The sequence below is a fragment of the Rutidosis leptorrhynchoides genome, chromosome 5 (assembly GCF_046630445.1).
Source record: "Rutidosis leptorrhynchoides isolate AG116_Rl617_1_P2 chromosome 5, CSIRO_AGI_Rlap_v1, whole genome shotgun sequence".
Classification (NCBI taxonomy): domain Eukaryota; kingdom Viridiplantae; phylum Streptophyta; class Magnoliopsida; order Asterales; family Asteraceae; genus Rutidosis; species Rutidosis leptorrhynchoides.
The window spans coordinates 107,842,405-107,852,705 of NC_092337.1; positions in this window are offsets into that span (position 1 = coordinate 107,842,405).

Below are 10,301 nucleotides of genomic sequence, written 5' to 3' on the forward strand. Positions count from 1 at the left end.
ACCATGGTCTACTACTACATGCTTTGATTACTAAACGTAATAATGACACACTCCCGAGTGACCTGGTGTCAGTAATAAGAGGCAGATGTGACGAAGTAAGGAAAGAACTCAGGAAAGATCATCATAAGACATATTTTTGTAAAGGAAAATCAAAATCCGCAACAAAAAGAAGAGCACGACACCTTGAAAGATGTCATAAATGCGGAAAATGGTCACACGAAGTTAAATGTTCAAACAATCAAACATATTCAAATACCGAATTTGTTACTCTATGCAGAGAAGGACCGTTCATATGTTTAGAAGAAAAGATATTGAAGAATCTAGGTTACGCTTATGTAGCTATGGAAAACCAAATCACACGACTCTCCTATGAGTTAGCTAAAGCAGGTCTTTGAGAATTCTATCTCACAGGTAAGTATGTACAGTTTTTATTTTTTTTATTTTATTGCTTTTAACCTTTTGATAATAAACGTTGAATCGTTCGCTATAAAGTATTAAATTGGTATTCAATAAAATTAGGTATGCGTAACCAAAATTATTGATATCATACAAAAATTTATTACATCACTGCGAAATTTACCGTTTATTCTTAAGGTATAAATATCTTTAATCAATCAACCCAAAATATTTCAAAAATTCGTCAGGCGTAAAACTATGTTATGGAACCGAAATTATTTTACCGAAAAGAATGGCGTATATTTTTGATAATATTTGATTGATTAAAGTGGGATAAAAGACCAAAAATATTTTTAATTTTAATTTTTATCTTGTTTTTAAAATTAATATATAAATATTAAATTAATATTGTAAACTTTTTAAATCATTATATTTAAGTTTTTAAATATTTTAAAAATTATTATTTTTAATATAAGTTTGTAAAATTAATGTACAAAAATATTAATAATATTAATATGAAATTTTATGCATTTTAAATTTAAGTTTGGTGCGAATTTAAAAACAAAAATTTACTTTATTTCATTGAGTTAAAAATTTGATATTTAAAATTCGTCGTGAGTTGAAAACTAGGTCGTTGAACCGAAATTGCTTTACCCAAGGGCGGGACGAGAAATTTTATTACCATTATTTTTAATCTTATTGAATTAAAGTAAGCCAAAAAATTAAAAAACCCAAAAAATCTTTACTTTTAAAACAATCGCTTTAAAATGACAAATTTTAAATTTTGTCAAGGGACGGACTAGGTAAACATACCGAAGCTACCTAAAGTAAAAGAAACAAAATTTTAAAAACTTATTCATTTAAATTGTTTTAATAAATAAAGGTTTTATAAAAATATATATATTTATATATATATTATATATATGTTTGTAGTTTATCTTATATACAAAACAGGGTAAAACAGTGCACTTTCAAAGACTGACATTAAGTTTAGCAAAAGCTACTAATTTTGATGACAAGACGCAAAATATCAAATGTGATATAAAATAATATGTTGCAAACTCGGTATTTTTAATCATTTTTCTACACTAATCCCTCATGAATTTATAATTATAGTATGATTTCATGCAAATGAGGGCATTGCATGATTTCAAGTGTGGATTCTTTCGGTTTTACACTTAGTTTAATTGCCAAATTTTGTGAAAATTTGAAAAATTTTCAACTAAATGAATTCAAAATCATGTTTATACATATTTATGAGCGATAAAACTAGGTTATAATACCGAAATTATTGTTACCTCGGAGAGAACATAAATGGAGAAACAACCCAAAACGCTTGTATTCATTTAAAATGGAAAAGAGGAGAATAAAAAGGCAAAGAAAGAAATAAATAAAAGCTAAGTGTGGGAAGAATTTACCAAGTTCTTTAAAACATATATCACATATTTTGTACAAGATTATTGCAGGTACTTTTGTTTTGGACGATAATAATCAGTTTTACCCTATTTACTGTAATATATTTAAAAGAAAGATGGATCTACACGATGAATCAATTCCATCATTAAAAGGAAGTAAAGTCTTCCGAAAAAGACACGCGCTTCTTAATTTAGGTCAGGAAGTTTTCGTCCAGACCAGCTGTAGGTTGACGAAAAATCTAGAAAAGTCATCTCTAAAATTAGCAGGAAATCCACGGACCTCAACATCAAATAGGGTCGACAAGTGGTCAGACTTATCCTAACCATGAGAGGATCTGTCTCGTACAATGGGGAGGCACCGTGCAAATTAGCTTATAAGACTAATGAATCAGATCCCCAGAAAGGATAATCTCCTTAAAGATAAAAATCAGCTTTTAAGACTGATATTACTCAATCCTTGAGATTGACTTTAAAGATTGAGAATTCAAACTCATGGAATTCGATGATATCTAAACTCGAGCTTGAACGAGAAAATATTTTGATCAAAATTACAAACCCATTTATTTTCTGAAAACCCATTTTTAATGCGTTCATTACCATTGAACGTAAAATTCTAGGAATTCACCTGGAATTCATTATGTCACCTGAACCAAATCGGGTGTCAACCGTAAGAACGGTGGTTGCATAGCATGGTCGAAGACAGGACCTTGTGCCAGACCAAAAAACTATAGGGTGATCTTTACTATTGCTCCTACCAAGGATAGTAATTGCATCTAACACGATATAGACCATAATCAAAAGCATGTCACGGGACATTGCCTTAACAGTTGCTTGTTCAACGCTTTCCTTTACAACCGGACGGTAGTTTACCGAAAGGTAATATACGGAGCAAGTATACTGGATGTGTTGCTTTCCTAATACAAGGTTAACAAGTGGGTGACACAAAACCGCAAGTTTTAAGCTAAAATTTTCAAATCTGAAACCCACAAAACCCACAAAAACATTTTGCAAATACCGGTGAAGGGTTATTCCGGAAAACTTATCTAGGGTAAAAGCTAGATTGAATTTTCAAAAGATCAAATGTTTTCATAAAGATCCAATTTCCTTAAAGGATCTAAATTTTCATAGTCATGTGGGACTGTAAACCACAATGTTACTACCATTGTTCATACCACCGTATTAAAATCACTGATGTACAAAGTGTGAAGAATAAAAGAAGTGATTCTAGTATTTTTATTTCAAAACTATATTGCTTGAGGACAAGCAACGCTCAAGTGTGGGAATATTTGATAATGCTAAAAACGAACATATATTTCATAGCATTATCCCTCAAGAAAGACAAGCTTTTAGTTGCAATTGTTCTATTTACAAGTGATATTCGTTTAAATAATAAAAGGTGAAGACAAACGACAGATTCGACGAATTGAAGATGCAAACGACCAAAAAGCTCAAAAGTAAAAAGTATAATCAAAAGTGGTTCAATCTATTGATGAGAAACGTCTAAAAATTACAAGAGTACGAGCCGCAAAACGCAAAGTACAAGATATTAAATTTTACGCAAGGACGTTCGAAAATCCGGAATCAGGACCAGAATCAACTCTCAACGCGCGACGCAATGGACTAAAAATTACAAGTCAACTATGTACATGAATATAATATAATATATAATTAATTCTTAAAATTATATATATATATATTATATTATATATTAAAACCGTCGGCAACAAGAAAACAAGCAAATGTGAGCTGTCCCAGGGGGCCATGCGATCGCATGGCCTGGCAGTTATAAAGCCATGCGATCGCATGGCAGCAACAGTGAGGTCAGGTCCTATAAAGTTCGCGTGTTTTGGCCGAAATTCACACATCTTTTTTTTATCCTCTCTATCTCTCACGGTATATATATATATATATATATATATATATATATATATATATATATAGATATAGATATATATATATATATAATTTATAATTTTAATTTTAATTTAATATTAATAATAATAAGGGTATGTTAGCGAATGTTGTAAGTGTATACGTCGAAATTCTGTCCGTGTAACGCTACGCTATTATTAATCATTGTAAGTTATGTTCAACCTTTTTAAATTAATGTCTCGTAGCTAAGTTATTATTATGATTATTTAAATCAAAGTAATCATGATGTTGGGCTAAAATATTAAAGACGGGGTAATTGGGCTTTGTACCATAATTGGGGTTTGGACAAAAGAACGACACTTTTGGAAATTTGACTATGGGCTATTAATGGGCTTTATATTTGTTTAATTGAATGATAGTTCGTTAATTTAATATAAAGATTTACAATTGGACGTACCTATAAATAACCATATACACTCGATCGGACACGATGGGCGGGATATTTATAAGTACTAATAATCGTTCATTTAACCGGACACGGGAATGGATTAATAGTTAATGGACTCATTAAAATAAAGGTGGATTACATGCAAGGACACTTGGTGTAATTGATAATAAAGTATTAAAACCTTATTACAGTTTAAGTCCCCAATTAGTTGGAATATTTGACTTCGGATATAAGGATAATTTGACGAAGACACTCGCACTTTGTATTTATGATTGATGGACTATTATAGACAAAAACCAAATGGACATATTGAATAATCCAGGACAATTAACCCATGGTAATAAACAAAAATCAACATGTCAAACATCATGATTATGGAAGTTTAAATAAGCATAATTCAATTATTTCATATTTTATCGCACTTTTATTTACTGTCATTTTATTTATTACATTTTTAATTATCGTACTTTTTAATTATCGTAATTTTATTTATCGTCATTTTATTTATCGCACTTTAATTTATCGTTATTTACTTTACGCTTTAAATTAAGTTATATTTACTTTTAATATTTTACATTAGGTTTTAACTGCGACTAAAGTTTTAAAATCGACAAACTGGTCATTAAACGGTAAAAACTCCCTTTTATAATAATACTACTACTTATATATATATATATATATATATATATATATATATATATATATATATATATATATATATATATATATATATATATATATATATATATATATATATATATATATATATATATATATATATATATATATATATATATATATATATATATATTTACAAATATAGTTTTAAAAATATAGCGTTAAACTTGGCTAGCTCCCTGTAGAACGAACCGGACTTACTAAAACTACACTACTGTACGATTAGGTACACTATCTATAAGTGTTGTAGCAAGGTTTAGGTATATCCACTCTTTAAATAAATAAATAAATAACTCGTGTAAAATTGTATCGTATTTAATAGTATTTCGTAGTAAAAATATAACTATTTCGTATACACCTCTACGCACATCAAAAACCCCCTTTTTATAATAATAATATTACTTATATATATATATATATATATATATATATATATATATATATATATATATATTTATACAAATATAGTTTAAAAAAAATATAGCATTAACTTGGCTAGCTCTCTGCGGAACGAACCGGACTTACTAAAAACTACACTACTTTACGATTAGGTACACTGCCTATAGTGTTGTAGCAAGGTTTAGGTATATCCACTCTATAAATAAATAAATAACTTGTGTAAAATTGTATCGTATTTAATAGTATTTCGTAGTAAAAATATAACTATTTCGTATACACCTCGCATAACATCAGTCTGCAAACCATGGAATTTCACTATAATCTATTTTCAATAGATATTCATCAGAAAAGTTATCTTGTATGGCCGATTCATTTAGAACTTCTAATTCGGGATTTTTAATACGAGAAAGATGATCAGCGGCGAGATTTTCTGCTCCCTTTTTGTCTCGGATTTCAATATCAAACTCTTGTAAGAGTAAGATCTAACGGATTAATCATGGTTTGGCATCTTGTTTCGAAAATAGGTATCTAAGAGCAGAATGGTCAGTATAGACCACCGTTTTTGCTAGAACGAGATATGAACGAAATTTGTCAAAAGCAAAGACAATAGCAAAGAGTTCTTTTTTAGTAGTTGTGTAATTCGTTTGTGCTCCTTGTAACGTATTACTAGCGTAATAAATAGGTTGAAATCGTTTTTCAATCCTTTGTCCTAAAACGGCTCCCATTGCAAAATCACTTGCATCGCACATGAGTTCAAGTGGTAGATTCCAATTTGGAGTTATCATGATCGGTGCATTAGTGAGTTTTTCTTTAAGAATATTAAAAGATTTGATGCATTCATCCAAAAAGATGAATGGAGCATCCTTTTCTAGTAGTTTATTCATAGGAGAGGCAATTTTAGAAAAATCTTTTATGAAACGTCGGTAAAAACTGGCATGCCCTATAAAACTCCTAACTCCTCTAACATTGGTGGGATGTGGAAGTTTAGCAATTACATCTACTTTAGCTCTATCCACTTCAATTCCTTCCTTTGAAATTTTATGACCAAGAACGATGCCTTCTTTAACCATGAAATGGCATTTCTCCCAATTAAGTACTATATTTGATTGTTCGCATCTAATAAGCATTCGTTCAAGATAAACTAGACATGTTTCAAAAGTATCACCGAAGACTGAAAATTCATCCATGAATACTTCCATGCATTCTTCTATCATGTCATGAAAAATCGCCATCATGCACCTTTGAAAGGTTGCAGGGGCGTTGCAAAGTCCAAATAGCATGCGTTTGTAAGCAAAAGTACCATAAGGGCACGTGAATGTGGTTTTCTCTTGGTCCTCGGGTGCTATTGGAATTTGAAAATATCCGGAGAAACCGTCAAGAAAACAATAGTAACTATTCCCAGCTAACCTTTCCAACATTTGATCAATCAAAGGTAAGGGAAAGTGATCTTTTCTGGTGGCGTCATTTAATTTTCTATAATCAATACAAACACGCCATCCCGTTACAGTCCTAGTAGGAATAAGCTCATTTTTTCATTTTTGATGACAGTCATGCCACCCTTCTTAGGTACACATTGAACTGGGCTTACCCATGGACTATCAGAGATTGGATAAATTAAACTTGCATCTAGTAGTTTAATAATTTCTTTCTTAACAACATCTTGCATATTAGGATTTAGTCTTCGCTGGCATTGCACATAGGTTTTATGACCTTCTTCCATAAGGATTTTATGTGTGCAATACGAAGGACTTATTCCTTTAATATCATGAATCTTCCATGCAATAGCTGGTTTATAAGCTTTTAGAACAGAAATGAGTTGAGATTTTTTATTTTTCGTAAGAGAAGACGATATTATTACAGGTAATTCAGATTCACCATGTAAATAACCGTATTCCAAATGGTTTGGAAGTGGCTTTAACTCTAATGTCGGTGGTTCTTCTATTGATGATTTGTATCGATATCTGTCTTCCTCTTTTAGCATTTGAAGTTCTTCTGTTGTTGGTTCGTAATCATTAGCCATGAGTGCGACTAACATTTCAGCTTCATCAATTGATTTAGTTTCTTCTCCTAAAGAACATTCTCCTGTTCCTTGTATTTCTGGAAATTCTTCTAACAATTCTGCATGTGACTCTATAGTTTGAATATAATAACATGTATCATCTGCAGATTGCGGTTGTTGCATGGCTCTATCAACAAAAAAGGTAATACTCTCGTCCTCTATACTTAGGGTCAGTTTCTTACCAAACACGTCTATTATTGTTTTAGCCGTGTTTAAGAATGGTCTTCCTAATATGAGAGGAACTTGAGAATCTTCTTCCATGTCCAGAATAACAAAATCTACTGGAAATACTAAAGTACCAACTTTAACTAGCATGTTGGTTTCAATTCTCCGAGGTCTAGTTTAGCGTATAGTGAATACGACATTAAATTTATACCAGCACCTAAGTCTGCCAATGCTTCTATTGAACTAAGACTACCCAGAAAATATGGAATTGTGAAACTTCCTGGATCAGAGAGTTTTTTTGGTAGTTTATTCAACAGCACTGTAGAACAATTAGCATTCATAGTAACAGCCGAGAGTTCTTCCATTTTCTTTCTGTTTGTGATTAGATCTTTCAAGAATTTGGCATATCTTGGCATTCCTGAAATCACATCAATGAAAGGAAGATTGACATTTATTTGTTTAAACATATCCAAGAATTTGGATTGCTCGTCTTCAAGTCTTTCTTTTCTCATTTTACTCGGGTAAGGAAGTGGTGGTTGGTATAGTTTAACATAAGGTTTAGCCTTAACTGTGTTATCTTCATTAACCTTTTCAACTACCAGTTCTGTTTCCTTCTCTTGCTCAGATTGTAGTTCTTGTGTAGTAGGAATAGCGTCATCAGAAATTACAGGCATTTCAGGTGGTTTAAGTGTAATACCACTTCTTGTGGTAATGGCTTTAGCTGTTTCATTCCGGGGGTTAGCATTTGTATCGCTAGGTAGACTTCCCGGTTTTCTTTCACCTATTAACCTTGCTAGGTTACTTACTTCTTGTTCCAAATTTTGAATAGAAGCTTGTTGATTTCTAAATGCTTGAGCATTTTGTTCATTGGTTTGTTTTTGAGATGTGAAAAACTGCGTTTGAGATTCAACTAGCTTCGACATCATATCTTCTAAATTTGGCTTTTTATCATCAGTTTGTGGTGATTTAATTGGAAAAATAGGTCCATGCTGATTGTAAGTATTGTTGGATACTTGTTGATTGCTAGGACCTTGTTGGTTGTTGTATGGAACATTTCGGTTATAAGTCTGGTTTTGATTGTAGATTGGTCTTTGCGGTTGATAATTATTCTGATAATTATTTCTAGGCCTTTGGTTTATGTATGAAACATTCTCTCTTTGTTCCATTGTTTGTTCGATACTGAGACAATCTTTTGCGTGAATATCTTTAGTCATCTTTTCCATTCGTCTCTCAAAAGCATATATCTTTGCGGACATGGAATCAAAGTCATGGCTAGAATCGGCTCTAGTCGCTTTAGATGATCTAACGATATCTTTTTCTTGATGCCACTCATGTGAGTGGGAAGCAGTGTTATCAATAATTTTGTAAGCTTCAGTTGCGGTTTTCTTCATAATGGAACCACCAGTTGCTATGTCGATGTCTTTGCATGTAGTAATATCGCATCCTTGATAGAATATTTGTACTATTTGATAAGTGTCTAAACCATGTTGAGGACATCCTCTCAACAACTTTCCAAATCTTGTCCACGCCTCATATAGAGTTTTATTTGGTTTTTGCGTAAACGTAACAATTTCTCCTTGAAGTCTCACGGCTTTAGATGCCGGAAAGAATTGTTTAAGAAAATTTTTAACTAAAACATCCCATGTATCAATCGCCCCTTCAGGTAACGATTCTAACCAATCTTTGGCTTTTCCCTTTAAAGTCCAGGGAAATAACATGAGATAAATCTGTTCATCCTCAACTTCTCTGATCTTGAATAGAGTACAAATCCTATTAAAGGTTCGAAGATGTTCATTTGGATCTTCCTTCGGCGCACCACTAAATTGGCATTGATTAGTTACCATGTGTAAGATTTTTCCTTTGATTTCATAATCTGGCGCATTAATATCTGGTTGAGTAATTGCGTGACCTTGGCCAGTGCGTTTAGCTCTCATTCGGTCTTCCATACTTAGAGGTTCCAGATTTTTCATGATTGAAATTGTTGAATCTGAATCACTAGAGGATTCTGATTTAATGGTTTCTTCCTCGACAATCTCTGGATGAGTGATTTGTGGTTCAGGAGGAATGATTAGTGGTTCAGGATCTCTGAATTGTCCCTGAATATCCTCCGGGTTCTCAATTGTGAGGTCGGGTTCAAAAAATGGATTATCGGAAATTTGAATTGGAGTGTCGACTAGATGACGATTCTAAAGAAAAATAAACGGTGATAATATTGGCTAGATGTCTTGATCGAGTTACAGGTGGTGAACGTATGAAAAGTGGTGAACGTTTTGCTCGGTGCATTCACAGAATATCCTATAAGTTATAAAAATAAAAATTATATAAATTATCAAATTAATAGACTTTTCTGATTTTGCCCACGTTTCGAATAGCCAATAGATGCAGCAGGTAGCCAGGACCCTTTAAATCGAAGCCCACAACTCGCCACTAACAAATCCAACTATTACTACGAACCAAAAAAATTTGGATGTCTATCAATTTAACCGCTTAAAATAATTTTTCGTCAAAATTTAAAGAAGATAAAGAAAATTCTATGTCCTAAAAAACTAGAGCGTCGAGAAATAAGAAAGAAAAAGAGTGCGTCGTAAAACGTCGAAAAATAAAAGGTCGAAAAATAATAATAAGAAAGTAAAGCGTCGAAACTTAAAAGTATAAAAACTAAAAATTAAAACTTACGTCTAAAGGTATTAAATCTTAAAGAAATTCTATATCCAAAACGGCAATATCTTAAAAAGTACTAAAATCTTAAAACGGCGTCGCAAAATTCTAAAGCACCTAAATCTTAGTCTAAAGAAAAAGCACTTAAGGGATTTTACGGCAAAGCCGAAAAATCTAGAAATAAAGTAACTACGGCAAAAACTAAATTTAA